This window comes from Schistocerca cancellata, chromosome 10 (assembly GCF_023864275.1).
Source record: "Schistocerca cancellata isolate TAMUIC-IGC-003103 chromosome 10, iqSchCanc2.1, whole genome shotgun sequence".
Classification (NCBI taxonomy): domain Eukaryota; kingdom Metazoa; phylum Arthropoda; class Insecta; order Orthoptera; family Acrididae; genus Schistocerca; species Schistocerca cancellata.
In genome coordinates, this window is record NC_064635.1 from 77,773,001 (window position 1) to 77,792,841 (window position 19,841).

The window sequence follows — 19,841 nt, forward strand, 5'->3', positions numbered from 1 at the left end:
TAAGGTACTATCTGAATCCTCTGCTCATAAACCACATCTGTCTCTTGCTCCTAATCCACTGAAGAGTCACAAAGTGTGCAAAGGAAGTTAGAACATATTGGTGATGAGGATGGGTTTAGTAGAACAAGGAGCTTTGGACACCAGAGCAGGACTTTTTTTGTTTCTATTGACTATTTTTTGTGTGTGGATACATTGAGTTGTAATATATAAATTGAAATAATGAAGTTGATGTATTTAAGGAATCACTGCAGACCAGGGAGATCAACATCTAAGTGCTGAGCACCATCTAACATCTCTTGTGTTTCAGAGTCAACAAATAACAGAACTTGTCAGCAGTTTGTTGCCTTATGTAAGTGCAAGCAGCCCAGCAGCAAGAGGCTTCAGAAGCTAAAGACGGAGTTCAGCTGCCATCTCAGGCCTTCAAACAGTCCGATGAGAAGAAGGTAACATTGAAAGAGTACACACCACAGTTGCATCAACACCTACAAAATCACATGTGAATCACACTGTGCATTTTTCTTTTAATGTGTAGAAGTGTACATGGCTGGTTGTTAGTGAAATTGTTTCCCCTCAGTGAGCCCAAAACTGAGCCCTACGAGGTCATAATTGTAAGATTAGATGAATTTTTCAAGAGACAAATATACGTTGCTGCTGCACGGTATAACTTTTTGTGTGCACAACATTGTAGCAACAAATCCTATGAAGCATGGATGCATGGGATTGCAGGGCACCACTAGGGACTGTAATTTCCATTGTGTGTGGCGTGAATTATCGGGATGAAATGCGTCATGATGCTTTTATTCAGAATCTATCAGATCAGAGATTGAGAGCTGAAATTCTATAGCATCACAACGCTAGCCTCAATGAAGTGCTTAAAGTTATAGATGCATATGAAGTACAAGATGTAGTTGTGCAAGACTGTGTCTACTAATTATCACATCACTTGAGATAAAGAACCAGTGCCACAGCCACCACCATGACCCCAGCACTTCAAAATCAGTACCATGAAAGCGAGGCTGGACGCACAATTGCATACAGCATTTACCATGATGACAGAATGCTAATCCACTGCTTCAGCTCTGCATGAAGTGAAATCTTATATGAAATGCTATGTCACCCGTGATTAGAAGAATTGCTTTTCCAGACAAGCTGAATACAATTTTTGTCACTGCACAGGACATGCCAAACTGGTAAGGCTCCAAAAGTTTGAAAGCCTTCCTCTGTTTCACACGGGAATAATTCAATGCAGGAATGGACAGAAATAAATGTCATTTTATGTTCAGATTTTGTGCCTCCTCCTGCTAAAAATCAGATAGTTGAGATGCAGAAAATGCACATACATGCTTTCAAAGTGAATACCACACACTTTGAACAGGCTCTCCCAATCTTGAAATTCATGAAAGTGCTCAAGTGTACTTGTGGAATGGTGAACTGTTTTCCACAACATGAAATGAACAATTGTATTCAGAAAACTCCTAAAAAACTGTGGATTATGTTGTAGATTTGTAACCAGTCAGTGCTTTTCAACTATAATACTGAGCTTCTGTCATATTGCTTAACCTAGATGCATGTGAAAAAATTGGCCAACCACTTTTGTGAACATCAAGTCTGCATCTCACTGCCTACATTGGCAACAGCATTTCAATGCTTGGAATGTGCCACTTAGCTGCAAAATACAAAAACATGACTAAGAAAGTACCTCTCGCCGTAGTTCACTCAGGCATGAGCCCAAATATTTTTATCATGGATGTGTTCGATTCCTTCAGATTAGACATACAGAATAACGTGCACGCCATTGACACAAAATTTTCCCATCCCACAATTCACCAACTCTGTGTCAAGTACCAACATTTGTTCAATGATACTCTAGGATGTACAAAAGATTTTCATGGCCGCGCTGCATTGAAAGCTAAATTGCAACCAAAGTTTTGCCATACACACCCTATGCTGCATGAATTAAGTGATGACATCACTATGGAAATTCAGAGACTAGAATCTATTGGTGTCTTAAAACTAATTTCAGGAAGTCAGTGGGTATCACGGTTAGTTGTCACTTATGAACCAAGTGGGAAGATCCATCTACATGCAGATTATAAAAGCACGGTAATTTCATGGACAGTTATTGACTCCTCCCCAATCCCCTGTATTGAGGGTATTCTGGATTGCCCAGTGGATGGACAGTTCTTCCCAAAAACTGATCTTGCAGATGTCTGTCTTCAATTAGCATGGAACAAAGAGACAAAACATTTTTTTTTTTTTTTTTTTTGTGAACACTCATGTCAGCTTGCTTGAATACCAAGGCCTACCTTTTGGAAGTGCTTCCATGCCTGCATTGCTTCAAAAATTTCTTGAACAAGTAATATCCAAGGTGCTTTCTTGTTTTAATTATCTTGAGGACACAATCATCTCCGGACAAACACCAGAACAACAACTCAAGAATTTTGACTGACTTTTTCAAGTTCTCACTGAGGCGAGCCTCAAATGTAATTTACAGATATGTTATTTTTTCAACACAACTGAATACTTAGGGTGTATCACTGACACCAATGATGCTTGTCCTTCAAGAAAACATTTGCAAGCAATTCAGAAATTGCCATCTCCAAAGAATTTATGTGTACTGCTAGCTGTTCTTGAAAAATTGAGTATGGATAAAAGACTGTGACCAAGCTTTGAAAGACTGAAAAATTCATTGCTTCATCAACCTTGCTTTATGCACTACTATCTGCTTAACCCTTTGTGCTTTCTGTAGATACCTTGCCCCATGACATTGTAGTGGTTTTATCCTACAAAATTGCCTACACAGTATGTCCCATCACATTTGCTTCCAAAATTTTGAACAATACAGACTAATTATAGTCAGCTGGAGAAGGAAGCCCTGCATATGAAGTCACACAATTTCATCATTACCTGTACAGCAGAAAATTTTTCCTGTACATGGACCATAAGCCTTGACTGCACTGTTAAATATGTCGAAACAAGTTCCTGACCACAGTGTGCAAAAGCTTTGACTTTGTTCACTCTTATTGTCAAAATACTGGTATCAAATACTGTATCCACTGACAGGGCAACATGCAAACACCAACACATTGTCTCATTTACCTGTTGGCACAGGTGCAGCATTTTATGATTTGGAAGCTTCTTGTTTAAGTATTGATTCTTCTGATTCTCAAGCACTGGATTCTTTTCCTATTGATTCACTGTGGATTGCACAAGCCACAGAGCATGACCAATCACTAAGGTTACTAAAGAGTTGCATTCAAAAAGGTTGGCTGCACTCTCAGAAATGTATACCTGATCCCTTAGTGTAAAGACATTTTCTGCACCACACCAGTTTGTCTCTTCTGAATGATGTGATTCTGATTCACACGCTTAATGAACAGACAGGAATGTTAATCCCCACCTTGCTGCAACATCTTCTTCACAGAGGTCATTGGGGAACAGCTCACACTAAGTGACCAGTGCGCCAAAATTGTACACGGTTTGGTTCAGATAAGTAAATATAATATGTGATGGTACACTGTTGCGCATGTGTGTCCAATGAAACCGCTCTGCACCAACGATTTTTCTCCTGGCCACATTCTGATACTCCATGCCAATGCCTCATGTAGACTTTGCTGGCCCCTTTTGGCAAATGCATTGGATGATTATTGTTTTTGCCTATAGCAAATATCCTTCTGTTATTCCAGTGCATTCAATGTATTCTGCCAGCACTACCAAGGCACTTGCTTCTGTATTTTGCAAACAAAATGGAATACAGCATGTCAGGACAATGCTTGTCTCACCACGTTCTAATGGTGTTGCAGTCACCAGTGCCACCAAAATCAGTCATAGCTCAATGAATTCAGTGATAATGTCATAATTTGCACTGTTTCAGATTTCTTCAGTGCATAATGTCTGGTTACCATGATGAAGCTACATCCACCTGATAAAATGTAGCCTCCTACACCACTTACCGAGTGGGTGTCTCCACCCATGGCTGCCTCACCAATACCTGCCCACCTGTGCTGCACTTGCTGTCAACACTGCAGGTCACCTGTCCCATAGGTATTGACACTGTCACCATTGGATAGTCACTGACACCCTCTACAGCATTGTCTGTGCCCCTACCGGTGTCCTCGGATGCACCCTATGCATAGTTTCCGGGGGCAGTTTCCCTAGTGCTTGCAAGGCACAATATTGGAATGTGGGATGGTCTGTTATGCCCCCAGCCAAGCAACCAGCCTCATCACTATCTACAGAACAGGCCTCTCCCCATGTCTTCAAAGTTGTGTGGGAAGGGCGCAGTATCGTCTGCCATCCGGTTGGCCGCACATGGAGACATGTGCACCACCAGTCACACTGCCATGTTTCCTACAGCTGCCACCCTGGCATGAGGGTGCTGCCACAAACACTTCTGCTACTGCCAATGATATCCAAGCATCCCCTCTCTGGAGCTCCAGTTGTGGGTATACTTAAGTTCAAACATTTATGCTCACAGCCCATTTTGCGTGTTTGCTATTTCATAACACTTACAGACTTTCACAGCTGTTGTGACTCTTCATCTATGGAGTAGTCATTGTATTGAAGACTGAGGGAATTGTAAACCTTTGCATCTGTATATATTTCAGCATTCAAATCTACTGTTAGAAACTGATGCTGCAATTACAGCAAACAAAGATATGTTGTTGTGACTCGCCGATCATTCAAAGTGCCGCCGCTCAATTACGCGCGTCCTCTACGTGTGGCGCTGTCTGCCAGCCATGCAGCAGCTATGCCACCTAAGTGGCCAGCCGAGCAGCGGCCGCTAGACTGTGACTCAGTGCTCATTCGAATGCTAACGTGTACACAAGTTTTACTTGTCAACTTACTCTGTGACTTATATGTGTTGTTGTGTCGTTCTGAAATATATGTGTTAAACTTGAAGTTCTAACAATTGGCGACAAGGATTGGGTTTTTCCTTTTCACCGTTGACTCACAGGGTTCCATGGCTACTGTCGAGCAACTATTGCAAAATCTCCTTGAACAGCAAACGCTTCTAACAGTGGCGATTCGCGATTTCGTCACGGCATCAAATGCGGGGCATTTCTCGTCGTTGGCTATACCTCCTTTTCCTCCTTACGATGAGATGGCGGAAGACTGGTCTGATTATGAAAAACGTCTTCGACAGCACTTCTTGGCATTTCATGTGACGGACGAACAACCATGTAAGTCTCTGTTCCTTTCCTGGATTTCACCTCAAATGTATCGGTTGTTGTCGCAATTGGCTCCTTTGAAGGATCCTGCATCTTTGTCTTTTGCTGAAATGTGCTCACTTCTGTCTGTCTATTTTCAAAAGCAAACGCATGTGGTAGCCTCTCGTGTTGCCTTTTATCGTTGTCAAAAACAACCAAATCAATCCTATCGCGCTTGGGCTGCTGAACTTCACGGCTTCAGTCGAAAGTGTCAATTTGTTACTGACGTTCACAAAGAATCCTATGCCGATTCCATGTTACGGGATGCTATTATCCGGTCGGCGCCCGACAAAGAAGTTCGGCAATGTGCCCTTCAGTTGGCAAATCCAACTCTAGATGAAGTTCTCTCCATTGCGCAGTCTTTTGAAATTTCTCGTGTCACTGGGGCGCAAATAGAGGCGTGGGGTGATGTCGGGGAAATACAACCTCTGTGCGCTGTTGACGACGCGTGCGGTGCGTCCCCGCCGGCCGACGTGGCCGCAGTGCGCTCCCACGTGCAGTCTCGGCCTAGCCGTAAACAACCCACAGCAAAACCCCCGGCAACTTCCTTCATGTCCGCGGTGTTTTACGAAACATTCACGCGAGGATTGTCCTCAATGTTGGGCTGTGTGTCATAATTGCAAAAAGAAAGGTCATGTGTCTTCCGTTTGCAAATTCGACCATATACATGATGTTCATAAACATGACGCTGATTCTGATTCTGTGTTGTCTGTCAATTGCACTTCTTCTCTTTCAGGGAAGTTATTCCTCACTGTCCAAATCCTTGGTCGAGATGTTCGCATGCAAGTGGATACCGGTTCTGCTGCCACTATAATTAATTCTCAGACGTATCTTCAGTTGGGTTCTCCACTCCTGTCACCTGTCACTCAGCAATTACGGACGTACAATAAACAGAAGATTTCTCTCTTGGGACAGTTTAATGCTGAGGTATCTTACAAATCCGTCATTCGCACGGTTCCCATATTTGTGGTCGACCAGAGCAATGCAGAAAATCTTTTTGATTTCGATGCCTTTCGCATTTTTGGGTTCTCCATAGATGACTCTGTCAATATTGTCTCTGATGCTATTCCTTATGCTCAACTGGATTCCTTGTCGACGACATTTTTGTCCCTTTTTTCTCCTGGGTTAGGCCATGCAAACGACTTTGAAGCTCATATCACGCTCAAACCCACTGCTCGGCCTAAGTTTTTTTGGGCTCGGCCCATTCCTGTGGCCCTTCGTGATTGGGTAAAATGGGAGTTGGATTGTCTCACTGCTTCAGGGGTCTTGCTTCCTGTCACTTCCAGTGAGTGGTCCTCTCCTGTCGTTGTAGTTGCTAAGCCAAATGGTGATATTCATCTCTGTGGTGATTTCAAAGCCACTGTAAATGCTCAATGCCTCATCGACACTTACCCTATGCCCCGTCCTGAAGAACTGTTCACTAAACTTGCTGGAGGCCAGTATTTTTCTAAAATTGACCTGTCAGAAGCTTATCATCAACTTCCTCTCGACGCTGCTTCCCAGCAGTTTCTGGTTCTTAACACGCCTTTCGGCCTCTATCAATACCAATGCTTGCCATTCGGGGTTGCTAGCGCCCCTGCTCTCTTTCAGCGATTCTTGGAACAATTATTGCCCCCTGTCCCTGGGTGTATCAATTACATGGACGACATTGTTGTCACTGGCTCCACCACTGAAGAACATCTTCAAAATCTCTGCACACTTTTTCATGTCTTACAGACTGCCGGTCTTAAGTGTAATCTTCAGAAATCACAATTTTTTCAGGCATCTATCACGTACTTGGGGTTTTAACTCTCTCGGGATGGTATTCGTCCGCTTCAACAAACTGTCGCTGCGATCAATGCCCTTCCTCGCCCTACATCTGTTAAGGAACTGCAGGCCTTCTTGGGGAAAATAGCATACTATCACAAGTTTTTACCATCTGCGGCTTCGGTGGCTCAGCCGTTGCATTGCCTGTTGCATAAAAACGTGCCTTTTCACTGGTCCGTGTCATGTGAAGCAGCTTTCCAGAAGTTGAAGACTATGCTGAAACAGGCCCCATGCCTGGCTACTTATCGACCTGGCCAACATCTTGTTCTTGCCACAGACGCCTCTCAATATGGGGTCGGTGCAGTCCTTGTGCACTGTTTTTCTGACGGTTCGGAACAACCCATTGCTTATGCCTCCAAAACGCTCACGGATGCCCAACAAAAGTATTCCCAAATTGAGAAAGAAGCTTTGGCCATCATTTATGCTCTTCATAAGTTTGGTGTTCTTCTCTATTGCTCAAAATTTCATCTTGTTACTGATTACAAACCACTTGTTTCCTTGTTTCATCCATCAACGTCACTTCCCGACAAGGCTGCACACCGCCTCCAGCGGTGGGCTCTTTACTTGTCCTGTTTCAATTATGAGATTTATTTCCGGCCAACGGCTCAACATGCGAATGCTGATGCTCTGTCTCATCTTCCCATGGGTCCTGATCAGGCATTCGATATGGACGAACTTTTGTGTTTCCACCTGGATGTTGCCGAGCAGCCAGTTGTGGACAGGTTCCCCATCACTGGGGACAGGCTGGCAGCTGCTACGGGTTCTGACCCTACCCTCTCCCAGGTTTTACGCTGTATTCAGAAGGGTTGGCCAGATCGCCCGTCCGCTAAGACTTCTGATCCGTTGCGGAACTACTACACTTTGCGCTACCACCTCACGGCTAGGGATGGTGTTATCCTCCTCTCCACTGACAATGCTTTGCCGCGTGCTGTGGTACCTGCGTCTTTGCGTGCTTCGGTCTTGCGCCTCCTTCACCAAGGGCACTGGGGTGTGTCTCGCACAAAATCTCTGGCGCGCCGTCATGTGTACTGGCATGGCATCGACTCTGAAATAGCACACATGTTGCTACCTGCGGCCCTTGTGCATCACAGGATGCTGCCCCGAAGTTATCTTTGTCACTGTGGCCTTCGCCTGAGAAGCCCTGGGAGTGCATTCATGCTGACTTTGCGGGACCTTTTTTAGATACTTATTGGCTTTTCGTAGTTGACGCCTACTCTAACTTTCCTTTCATTGTCTGTTGCACGTCGCCTACCACTGCGGCAACCACCAGTGCTCTCGCCCGCATTTTTTCTTTGGAAGACCTCCCCTCTACTCTTGTTACTGATAATGGTCCGCAATTTGCCTCTTCCAAATTTGCGGATTTTTGTGCTCGTCACGGCGTTACGCATGTCACGGCCCCACCGTTCCATCCACAATCCAACGGTGAGGATGAACGACTGGTCCGCACATGTAAGGCTCAGATGCGGAAACTTCTGACTTCTTCTGCTGCTGATGATGCGCTTCTCCAGTTTCTGGTGTCTTACCGTTTCACCCCCATGGGTGACCACAGCCCGGCTGAACTCTTACATGGCTGACAGCCCCGCACGCTACTTCACCTTCTGCGGCCTCCCACCTCATGGCCGCGGGTGCCTTCACTTGGCCGGTTCACCACCAACGACCTCGTCTGGGTACGGGGATATGGCAGGCAGCCAAAATGGAGCCCGGGCCACATCTTAAGACACCGTGGCAGACGCCTGTATGAAATCCAGATGGACACGGATGTTGCAGTGCGTCATTCGGACCAGCTTCGGCCTCGGGTGCCAGCAACGCCTGTTCTGAATGCCGCCACACCACCTTTGGCTCTACCTGACGCTCAGGATCTTGACATCTCTCAATACTCACAACGCAGCCCTCTCACCGTCATCGCGATGCCAGCACCAGAACGGACACCACCAGGAGACGTGCCCATGCAGGAACTGGAGGACCAACCTCTGTCAGAGCAAATCTACTCGCCTCCTCCTCCAACGGACGCCGACACATCGCCCATGTCTCCTGTTGTATCAACTGGACTTGCCACAATGAGCAGATTGGTGCATGGGGCCCCAGCAGATTCGACCCCTACGTCTCCTGTTATCTCATCCCTTTATCATCGGGGACACTTCCGTCCGTAAGGGAAGCCTCCTCCTCGAGACTTTACGGCGAGTCAAACAACGCCTATGGACGTTAGCCATCTCCAGGACACCTCCAACAAGACCAGTGCAACAATTTCAAAGGGGGGAAAAGTGTTGTGACTCGCCGATCATTCAAAGTGCCGCCGCGCAATTACGCACGTCGTCTACGTGCGGCGCTGTCTGCCAGCCATGCAGCAGCTGCGCCACCTAAGCGGCCAGCCGAGCAGCGGCCGCTAGACTGGGACTCAGTGCTCATTTAAATGCTAACGTGTACACATGTCTTACTTGTCAACTTCCTCTGTGACTTATATGTGTTGTTGTGTCATTCTGAAATATATGTGTTAAACTTGAAGTTCTAACAAATGTGTTATTATTTGATATCAGATACAGAATAAATTAATATCTGAATCCCCTGTCCCTGAACTGCATATGTTTCTTGCTTCTGTATCCACTGAAGAACCACAAAGGGTATAAAGGAAGTTACAACAATAATAAGTGTAGGTGTGGTACTGAGTCAAATGCTTTTTGGAAACTGAGAAATAGTGCATTTGCCTTACTGCCTTGAGCCATGGATTTGAGTATGTCATGTGAAGAAAGTATGACTTGGTTTCACACAACTTATGTTTTCAAAATCCATGCTGGTTGGCATGGAGGAGGTCTTTCTGTTCAGTATACCTCATTATGTTTGAACTCAGAATGTGTTCTAAGATTCTACAACAAATAGATGTGAATGATATTGGTCAGTAGTTCAGTGGATCACTTTTACTACCCTTCTTGTAGACAAGTGTGGCCTGTACTTTCATCCAACTACTGAGCACAGTTTTTTGTTTGTGAGATCAATGATAAATTCTAATTAACAGAGGGGCTAACTCAGCTGCAAATTGGGTATAGAATCTGACAGGGATTTCATCAGGCCCTGGAGCTTTGTTCAGTTTTAACAATTTAAGCTGTTTCCCAATGCCATTAACACTGATATCTATTTCACTCATATTTTAGTGGCATGAAAATTAAGTTGGGACAATATTCCTAGTTTTTTCTTTTGTAAAGGAACATTGAAAAACAGATTTAAGCATTTAATTATTTGCTTTGCTACTCTCAACTTCAGTTCCAGTCTCACCCATGAGTGACTGGACACTGACTTTGGTGACACTAACAGGGGGAAGCCCTCAGACACAGCCAACTGTTTTGGCTCAAATTTTGCAGGTTGCTTATGTACAACCTAAAACGAAGGAAAGATATTTTGAGTCAACACCCCCACGTTTTTGAGAAAATCATGCCTAAAGGTTATGATGAGCAGTGGACTAAAACTGGTGGGATTGATAGATAATTGTAAATAGAGCATTTTTCATCATTAGGTATGGGGTCTGAGAATGTACACTTTTCCAGAAATCAAGGTAAGAAACTTTTACAACTGCCGCTTTTGTACCCACATGGTAAACGCTTTTCACTGACAGCACCGATAGCGCAGCAGCCAAGATAACTGGCTGGGAATCGGAGAACCTGGGTTCGAATCTCGAAGAAACCTAGCGTATGTTCTTCTTTTCATTTGTATTTTTTGATATCTCAATTGATAGGGATAGGAGGGTTAATAAGACAAGTAAATCAGTAAGGAATGAGAATAATAAGGTAGGCAAATAAATTTCTCAAACCTCTTGGGATAGTAAACAACTAAAATGTTACTCCAGGTCACTTTACAATGGCTCTTCCAGTCACTGTTACGTGTCCTCACTTTTCTTCGAACAACTAACTAGATGGTTGGTACTTCTCATATAAACATTCGAAACAAATATACTCACGGCACCAAGAACATCTAATGAATGCAATCTTTTGACAGCTACACTGTTCCTTCCAAAGAGTCGGCAGAAAACAAAGTTGGTTTACATTTAAAAATATGTCTTTTTTGGGAATTAATTATGATACGTACCAGGCATGCGATATCACTGCCTGAAAAATCGGTGCTGAAAGTTGGTTATGAATTATGCTGTGAATAGTTATTGCATCCGTGTGGTTATGCAATTCCCGCTGGGTTTCCAGAAGCACACTGCAGTTCTGAAGCCTGGAAATAAAGTTTTTAACCTGGCGATAGAAATAAATGTCATGCTGCTGGTGCACAGGTGTGCAGTTTGGTGGTATTACTTTTACTGTGCACGTTCGCTGACCCTCGCCATCTATAAACATTGTGTCATATATTGTAGTATTAATTTGTCCATTCCAGGAATCCAATATTCCTCGGGCATGGATGTGTGTGATATCCTTAGGTTAGTTAGGTTTAAGTAGTTCTAAGTTCTAGGGGACTTATGACCACAGCAGTTGAGTCCCATAGTGCTCAGAGCCATTTGAGCCAATCCAATATTAGACAAAACTTGTTATCAGAAACGTATGGTTTTAAAACATTCTCAAGAAATGTTCTGTAAATCGCATTCGTCAATTTCCCAGATTTGGAGTAGGTATGTAAACATTTTTTAACAAGTCGGTTAAATGATTCACCTCTTCTATAACCCAAGGACCAAATGTGACGTTTGTTTCTTGTAAACACAGGAAAACCTTAGGCAACACTTTTCCAGAGGCTGTGATGGCATATTGCACCATTTATGAATGTGTTAGTTTGTTTTTACTACCAACTGTGACAATGGTTTGTTTTTCTCCCTTATGCGATAACGTGTGTCGAACGTTCACCCGATACTCACATCCTGTTTGATCGGTGTTGATCACGTAATCACAATTAAAACCAATCATAAGTGACACTGTTTGCATGCTGAAAAGAGCCGCCACTTTCTGTATATCTTCTATATGTTGTATCTCCTTATGACAGACGTATTTAGTGATGTGCCATTGATGAAATTTATACTCCAATTTGAAATTTCTTGCCCAAGATGATGCAGCAAACGTAAAATCCTTGTTGGCCGTATATTGAAGGGCTGCACCTGCAGCCCACTCCTGAAGTAGTCTTGTTGATACATTCTCATTACGACAACGAGATTCAACAAATTGGTCATATGTCCACTTATTTATCGCCTGGTATTTGTCGTATCTTGCCTCTTCTTTAACGATATCAGTTTCCCACAATTTCAAGACCTTCTTCCTTTTCAGGGCTGTTGTTGCTCCATTGTTTTGCAGTGCTTGTAAGTTCCAATTTGGATGATTCCTGGCTAGTGCTACCACCTTTACTTTCACTTCAAGGGGTATAGCGCCGTAGTTCAATCGTTTAGTATCCAGTTCATAATACTCATCGGGAACAGATGAAGCACATATTCCCAGTGATGCGGAGATTTCCAAAGTGTTATGACCATTTTGTTATTCACTAGTCAGGATATCTTCCACTGAATCACCTTCTGCTTCGTCTTCATGGTATAGTACTTCAGTACCAATAAAAGTAATTTTGTTCGTTAGTTCCAAAAATCGCTCGATGATAGGTGCTTCTATCAATCTGGAATGCCGAGAAACAGAACTGCCTGCTTCCGGTAGTGCATTGATAACGCATCTGTCTTGTAACACTTTTACAAACCAAAACACAGCGTCGGTAACTTCCCACTTGCTATTGTCTGTGACAGGTTCCCTACTATATATTACAGCACTAGTCGAAGGGTGTACATGCTCCATTATTCAGATTATGCACCTGAAAGATATGACACAACAAACAATAACTAGTTACTATGGCACAAACAGACAAGCTTATTACTACAAACTACATACAGAACTCATCATATGTTTCTTATGGAAGAACGCTGTATTCATTCACAAAATGTATTTCATTTGGTGCATAAATGATGGAAAAATCACTACATGGATCCGTGAGGTTCACGGCAGCCTAATGGCGGGAAACAACTCTTTCCAATTGGTTTCTATAGGGCTCATGCTGGACACATTCACTCTTCCAGGTTCACAACTACGATATGACGAAGAGGCAACCGGGACAACATAACTCTCCCCGTGTGCACTCTGCCCCATGCCTCGCTGTAAACAAGCGCATGCAGTTGGCCATCTGTGACCCCTCGTGAGGAATTCGCAGCACTCTCACTCAGAGTTGTTTTCTTGTGACAAGGCTTAAAAGTTTAATACTTTACTAACTCATGATGTTTGGGAAATTAGCTTGCCTGCTTTGTTATTATCATTCCTTATTGATTTTCTTAACTTATTAACTCTCCTATCCCTATCAATTAAGATATGGAAAAATACAAACAAAAAGAATAACATCCACTAGGTTTCTTCGAGATTCGAGCCTGGGTTTTCCGATTCCCAGCTAGTTACCTTAACCATTGCACTATTGGCGCTGTCGGCGAAAAGCATTTACCATGTGGGTACAGAAGTGGCAGTTGTAAAAGTTTCTTTCCTTGATTTCTGGAAAAGTCTGCTTGCGGACCCCATACCTGATGAGGAAAAATGCTCTATTTACAATTATCTATCAATCCCTCCAATTTTGAGTCGGTTGCTTGTCATAACCTTTAGGGGCGATTTTCTCAAAATTGTGGGGGTGTTGACCAAAAATATCTTAGAGTCCTTCATTTTAGGTTGTACACAAGTGACCTGCCAAATTTTAGCCGAATCGATTGGCCATGTCTGAGGCCTTTCCCTTGTAAGAACCTTTACATATGACCAGAATTTCTTTGGATTTTGTGAAAGATCATTTGACAATATTCTGCTACAGTAGTCACTGAAGGCTTCACGCATTGCTCTTTTGACTGCCAAACATGTTACATTTAGCCTCTCCCTATCTATAGCCCTATGTTTTGTTCATACTTCTTATGCAGTAGTACCGTACCATGGAGGCTCTCTCCCATTATGAACTGTTCTATTGAGTACCTATCTATCCAGTTCATGGTCAACTATTCTTGAAAACTTGTGCCATAGTTTCTCTTCAGAGTCCTGTCCTGAGCTACAAGTTTCAAGTTCATCACTGAGGTATGACACTATTGTTTCTCTGTCTAGTTTGCTGATCATATAAATCTTTCTTCTTGTTTTAGTTGCCATTTTTGTTTTGATATTCATTGTTGCTCCCTGGACCCGTGGTCTAGGGGTAGTGTCTTTGATTAGTAAGCAAAATGTCCTCAGTCCCAGGTTTGAATCCTGCCAATGCTTAAATTTTGAATAATAATCAGCATTGGCAGCTGAAGACTTCCGGCATAAGAAGTCACCCTCATTCTTGTCAAAGAGGGCGGAGGAGCAAACAGAGGTTCAGGGGACTCTCTTGTCCTAGGGGTGGGAAACTGCCCCTAAAGGCAGAAGAATCAGCAGTGATCAATGGCATGAGGATGCAGAAGGCAATGGAAACCACACATAACGTGTGTATGCAGGACATGTGGCCTGTAATTGAAAAGTGTCATGATGATCTCTCCATTGGCAAAAGATTCAAGATCTCTGGGAGGGGACTGCCAGGGGGGAAGTGACCTTAAGAAAAAGACTGTGTAATCAATGAAAGGATAAGATTCTACAAATCAGGGCCTGGAGCGTCAGAAGCTTGAACATGGTAGGGAAACTAGAAAATCTGAAAAGGGAAATGGAAAGGCTCAATCTAGATATAGTAGGGGTCAATGAAATGAAACAGAAAGAAGACAAAGATTTCTGGTCAGATGAGTATAAGGTAATATCAACAGCAGCAGAAAATGGTACAATGGAAGTAGGATTCATTATGAATAGAAAGGGAGGGCAGAGACTGTGTTACTGTGAAACGTATAGTGATAGGGTTGTTCTTATGAGAATCGACAGCATACCAATGCCGACAATGATAGCTCAGGTATATATGTGGACATTGCAAGCTGAGGACAAAGAGACAGAGAAAGTATATGAGGATATTGAAAGGGTAATACAGTATGTAAAGGGAGACGAAAATCTAATAGTCATGGGAGACTGGAATGCAGTTGTAGGGGAAGCAGTAGAAGAAAAGGGTACAGGAGAATATGGGCTTGAAACAAGGAATGAGAGAGGAGTAAGGCTAATTGATTTCTGTAACAAGTTTCAGATAGTAATAGTGAATGCTCTGTTCAAGAATCACTAGAGGAGGAGGTATACTTGGAAAAGGCCGAATGATATGGGAAGATTTCAGTTAGATTACATCATGGTCAGATAGAGATTACGAAATCAGATACTGGACTGTAAGGTGTACCAAGGAGCAGATATAGACTCAGATTGCAATATAGTAGTGATGAAGAGTAGGCTGAACTTTAAGACATTAATCGGGAAGAATCAATATGCAAAGAAGCGAAATACAAAAGTACTAAGGAATAATGAGATACACTTGAATTTCTCTAAGGCTATAGATACAGCAATAAGGAATAGCTCAGTAGGTAGTGCAGTTGAAGAGGAATGGACATCCCTAAAAAGGGCCGTCACAGAAGTTGGAAAGAAAAACATAGTCCCAAAGAAGGTAACTGTGAAGAAACCAAGGATAACAGAAGAAATACACTCCTGGAAATTGAAATAAGAACACCGTGAATTCATTGTCCCAGTAAGGGGAAACTTTATTGACACATTCCTGGGGTCAGATACATCACATGATCACACTGACAGAACCACAGGCACATAGACACAGGCAACAGAGCATGCACAATGTCGGCACTAGTACAGTGTATATCCACCTTTCGCAGCAATGCAGGCTGCTATTCTCCCAGGGAGACGATCGTAGAGATGCTGGATGTAGTCCTGTGGAACGGCTTGCCATGCCATTTCCACCTGGCACCTCAGTTGGACCAGCGTTCGTGCTGGACGTGCAGACCGCGTGAGACGACGCTTCATCCAGTCCCAAACATGCTCAATGGGGGACAGATCCGGAGATCTTGCTGGCCAGGGTAGTTGACTTACACCTTCTAGAGCACGTTGGGTGGCACGGGATACATGCGGACGTGGATTGTCCTGTTGGAACAGCAAGTTCCCTTGCCGGTCTAGGAATGGTAGAACGATGGGTTCGATGACGGTTTGGATGTACCGTGCACTATTCAGTGTCCCCTCGACGATTACCAGTGGTGTACGGCCAGTGTAGGAGATCGCTCCCCACACCACGATGCCGGGTGTTGGCCCTGTGTGCCTCGATCGTATGCAGTCCTGATTGTGGTGCTCACCTGCATGGTGCCAAACACGCATACGACCATCATTGGCACCAAGGCAGAAGCGACTCTCATCGCTGAAGACGACACGTCTCCATTCGTCCCTCCATTCACGCCTGTCGCGACACCACTGGAGGCGGGCTGCACGATGTTGGGGCGTGAGCGGAAGACGGCCTAACGGTGTGCGGGACCGTAGCCCAGCTTCATGGAGACGGTTGCGAATGGTCCTCGCCGATACCCCAGGAGCAACAGTGTCCCTAATTTGCTGGGAAGTGGCGGTGCGGTCCCCTACGACACTGCGTAGTATCCTACGGTCTTGGCGTGCATCCGTGCGTCGCTGCGGTCCGGTCCCAGGTCGACAGACACGTGCACCTTCCGCCGACCACTGGCGACAACATCAATGTACTGTGGAGACCTCACGCCCCACGTGTTGAGCAATTCGGCGGTATGTCCACCCGGCCTCCCGCATGCCCACTATACGCCCTCGCTCAAAGTCCGTCAACTGCACATACGGTTCACGTCCACGATGTCGCGGCATGCTACCAGTGTTAAAGACTGCGATGGAGCTCAGTATGCCACGGCAAACTGGCTGACACTGACGGCGGCGGTGCACAAATGCTGCGCAGCTAGCGCCATTCGACGGCCAACACCGCGGTTCCTGGTGTGTCCGCTGTGCCGTGCGTGTGATCATTGCTTGTACAGCGCTCTCGCAGTGTCCGGAGCAAGTATGGTGGGTCTGACACACCGGTGTCAATGTGTTCTTTTTTCCATTTCCAGGAGTGTACTTCATTTGATCAATGAAAGGAGGAAGTACAAAAATGTTGTGGGAAACTCAGGAATACAGAAATACAAGTTACTGAGGAATGAAATAAATAGGACATGCAAGGAAACTAAGATGAAATGGCTGCATGAAAAATGTGAAGAAATTGAAAAATAAATGATTATTGGAAGGACAGATTCAGCATACAGGAAAATCAAAACAACCTTTCGGTGACATTAAAAGCAAGGGTGGTAACATTAAGAGTGCAATGGGTATTACACTGCTAAAAGCAGAGGAGAGAGCAGATAGGTGGAAAGAATACACTGAAAGTCTCTAAAAGGGGGAAGATTTGTCTGATGTGACAGAAAAAGAAACAGGAAATGATTTAGAAGAGATAGGGGATACAGTATTAGAATCTGCATTTCAAAGAACTTTGGAGGGCTTAAGACCAAATAAGGCAGAAGGGATAGATAACATTCCCTGAGAATTTCTAAAATCATTTGGGGAAGTGGCAACAAAATGTATGAGTCTGGTGACATATCATCTGACTTCCAGAAAAAAAATCATCCACACAATTCTGAAGACTGCAAGAGCTGACAAGTGTGAGAATTATTGCACAATCAGCTTAACAGCTCATGCATTCAAGTTACTGACAGGAATAATATACAGAAGAATGGAAAAGAAAATTGAGGAGGTGCTAAATGACGATCAGTTTGGCTTTAGAAAAGGTAAAGATATGAGAGAGGCAATTCTGATATTGCGGTTGACAATGGTAGCAAGACTAAAGAAAAATCAAGACACATTCATAGGATCTGTCAACCTGGAAAAAGCCTTCGACAATGTATAATGGCGCAAGATGTTTGAAATTCTGAGAAAATAGGGGTAAGCTATATGGGTAGACAGGTAATGTACAAAATGTAGAAGAGCCAAGAGGGAATAATAAGAGTGGAAAACCAAGAATGAAGTGCTTGGATTATAAACAGTGTGTAATCTTACTATCCCACACATATCACCAGTACATTTTTTTGTCTCTTCATAAAAATTGATTTGTTTCAAAAGCATCAAGAGACATAAGATGCACAAATAACTTCTTTACTTATTTTCATTTTCTCATTGTTGGATGCAGCTCATCATGTCTAGAGGTAGATTCTTCAGGCTGAAATGTTTTAACTTTGTGGGTTCGAGATGACTAGATAAATTTTAAGTAAGCCTGTTGAGTGATTTTACCTGTTTTTTTATTCTTCTATATCACACTGACTTTACAATCTCCACTTCCATAAAACAGAAATTTACATTGTTATTCCATCAGAGGTTTGCCTACCACTACTGACTCATTCTGCAGTATTACCCATATTCCAAAGAGTTTACAAAACAAAAGAGTTTACAAACTTTCTTGACAAAAGAAGAATCTTCACAAGTCATATCAGTATTTCATAAATAAATCCAGAAATAAATGTAATAATTAGCATTAGATTGTGCAATTAATAATATGAAATTTAAGTATGCCAGATATTTCATAATTTCAAATGTTTCTAAAAGAAGAGTAATTTTAACTATACATACAGAGTTAATACATTTTGATTGAAACAAATTAATTTCTTTTAATACATTTTAGCCTAAAATATAATACATTGTATACAAAAATCATACAAAATTCTTTTAGTGAACCAGGTGAGATAATGTTCACCTATACAAGATTCAAATTGTCTGTAAACATTCTGTAATGTAGGACACCCAAGCTTTCCTACTATGCGACTAAAGTGATTCCCTGGTGACAAGCATTTTCATTCAGTTAATTCTATACAACATTGCCATGATAGTTTTCTCTGTGGTATGAGTGATGAATTAAAAATTAAGCTTATTAAAAGATCATTAGAAGGGGAAACCTTGTCATGGGCCAACCAAATTTGCTGCAGCAATTTATCTATATGTGAATTTGAAAAGTGTTTCTTGAAAAATATTTAGTCTGATACTGAACAGACAAGGATGAAGAGTGAGTTTTTAAATGGTCTGATGTGCAGGGAGCAGAGAGGGGGGGATGAAAGAGTTCTGCAAAGTCCAGACCATGAAGCTTGCACACTTAGACCAACATTTTGATGAATTAACTCAGATAGACACACTTAAGAGAAGGCTATAAGATGCAGAATTCTACAAAGGTATACTGTTTCGTAGAACCAAAGAAGACCTAGATGTTTGGAAATTATGTTTACCAGAACAATTTATTGAAAAATTAGTTAGTTATTCTCATGAAAGCTATGGACTTTTGTACACAAAAATGTTTACAAAAATTACAGGAAAATGTTTATTTTTATAGTATGTCAAAACATCTTAAGAAAATTGTTGCTAGTTGTGACAAATGCAAAAGAGTAAAGGTGAGTAATCAAACTAGTCACTGTCTGATGCAGAATATTTTATCTGAAAAAACATTAAGTCTCATTGCTGTCTATCTTTATGGACTCTTCCCCCCATCAAAAGGAGGATACAATTACGTTATGGTGATGGTAGACATTTTCTCAAAATTTATTAAACTCTACCCTATTAGGAAATCCACTAGGCATGCAACTGCATTTAATAGTTGAAAACAAGTATATCTGTACAGTAGGTAAATCTGAAGCCATCTTATCAGATAATGGGTCACAATTCATTGCAAATAATTGGAGATATATGATTCAAAGAACAAAAATTAAACACATTTTAATATCTGCCTATAACCCATCCAGTAACCCAGCAGAGAGAAGCAGGCGAAAGATTAGGAGATTGTGTTGAATGTACTGTAGCCATAAACATACATCTTGGATTGAACACATTGCAGATTTTGAAGATGTTATAAAAGTTTACAACACTCAACTACAGGTTTTTCCCCTTTGAAGTTATGTTT